We start from the raw sequence: 2,368 nt of genomic DNA, 5'->3' as shown, positions 1-2,368 counted from the left end.
TTTTTTTTTTACCTAAAAATTTTTTTTCTTAATAATTATCTTTTATTTTAATAACTTTATTTTATTTTATCTTACTTTATTTTATTTTATCCTCTTTCTCTTTTTTTCTTCCTTCCTTCCTTCCTTTCTTTCTTTCTCTTTCTTTTTTTTCTTTCTTTCTACTTTTTCTCCCTTTTATTCTGAGCCGTGTGTATGAATGGCTCTTGATGCTGCAACCAGGAGTCAGTGCTCTGCCTCTGAGGTGGGAGAGCCAACTTCAGGACACTGGTCCACAGGAGACCTCCCAGCTCCATGTAATATCAAACAGTGAAAATCTCCCAGAGATCTCCATCTCAACACCAACACCCAGCTTCACTCAACGACCAGCAAGCTACAGTGCTGGACACCCTATTCCAAACAACTAGCAAGACAGGAACACAACCCCACCCATTAGCAGGGAGGCTGCCTAAAATCATAATAAGGCCACAGACACCCCAAAACACACCACCAGACGTGGACCTGCCCACCAGAAAGACAAGAGCCCGCCTCATCCACCAGAACACAGGCACTAGTCCCCTCCACCAGGAAGCCTACACAACCCACTGAACCAACCTTAGCCACTGGGGACAGACACCAAAAACAAAGGGAACTACGAACCTGCAGCCTGCAAAAAGGAGACCCCAAACACAGTAAGATAAGCAAAATGAGAAGACAGAAAAACACACAGCACATGAAGGAGCAAGATAAAAACCCACATGACTTAAAAAATGAAGAGGAAATAGGCAGTCTACCTGAAAAAGAATTCAGAATAATAATAGTAAAGATGATCCAAAATCTTGGAAATAGAATAGAGAAAATACAAGAAACATTTAACAAGGCCCTAGAAGAACTAAAGAGGAAACAAGCAACGATGAACAAAACAATAAATGAAATTAAAAATACTCTAGGGCTTCCCTGGTGGCGCAGTGGTTGAGAGTCCGCCTGCTGATGCAGGGGACACGGGTTTGTGCCCCGGTCTGGGAAGATCCCACATGCCGCAGAGCGGCTGGGCCCATGAGCCATGCACGCTGAGCCTTCACGTCTGGAGCCTGTGCTCTGCAACAGGAGAGGCCACAACAGTGAGAGGCCCGCATACCGCAAAAAAAAAATACTCTAGATGGGATCAATAGCAGAATAACTGAGGCAGAAGAATGGATAAGTAAGCTGGAAGATAAAATGGTGGAAATAACTACTGCAGAGCAGAATAAAGAAAAAACAATGAAAAGAACTGAGGACAGTCTCAGAGACCTCTGGGACAACACTGAATGCACCAACATTCGAATTATAGGGGTCCCAGAAGAAGAAGAGAAAAAGAAAGGGACTGAGAAAATATTTGAAGAGATTATAGTTGAAAACTTCCCTAATATGGGAAAGGAAATAGTTAATCAAGTCCAGGAAGCACAGAGAGTCCCATACAGGATAAATCCAAGGAGAAATACACCAAGACACATATTAATCAAATTGTCAAAAATTAAATATGAAGAAAACATATTAAAAGCAGCAAGGGAAATACAACAAATAACACACAAGGGAATCCCCATAAGGTTAACAGCTGATCTTTCAGCAGAAACTCTGCAAGCCAGAAGGGACTGGCAGGACATATTTAAAGTGATGAAGGAGAAAAACCTACAACCAAGATTACTCTACCCAGCAAGGATCTCATTCAGATTTGATGGAGAAATCAAAACCTTTACAGACAAGCAAAAGCTAAGGGAGTACAGCACCACCAAACCAGCTTTACAACAAATGCTAAAGGAACTTCTCTAGGCAGGAAACACAAGAGAAGGAAAAGACCTACAATAACAAACCCAAAACAATTAAGAAAATGGGAATAGGAACATACATACTGATAATTACTTTAAATTTAAATGGATTAAATGCTCCCACCAAAAGACACAGATTGGCTGATGGATACAAAAACAAGACCCATATATATGCTGTCTACAAGAGACCGACTTCAGACCTAGAGACACATACAGACTGAAAGTGAGGGGATGGAAAAAGATATTCCATGCAAATGGAAATCAAAAGAAAGCTGGAGTAGCAATTCTCATATCAGACAAAATAGACTTTAAAATAAAGAATATTACAAGAGACAAAGGAGGACACTACAAAATGATCAAGGGGTCGATCCACAAAGAAGATATAACAATTGTAAATATTTATGCACCCAACATAGGAGCACCTCAATACATAAGGCAAATACTAACAGCCATAAAAGGGGAAATTGACAGTAACACATTCATAGTAGGGGACATTAACACCCAACTTTCACCAATGGACAGATCATCCAAAATGAAAATAAATAAGGAAACACAAGCTTTAAGTGATACATTAAACAAGATGGACT

Source organism: Monodon monoceros, unplaced genomic scaffold, assembly GCF_005190385.1.
Source record: "Monodon monoceros isolate NGI ecotype Baffin Bay Population unplaced genomic scaffold, NGI_Narwhal_1 Super_Scaffold_22, whole genome shotgun sequence".
NCBI lineage: Eukaryota > Metazoa > Chordata > Mammalia > Artiodactyla > Monodontidae > Monodon > Monodon monoceros.
The sequence above is the reverse complement of the archived record's forward strand: the minus strand, read 5'-3'. Positions refer to the sequence as shown.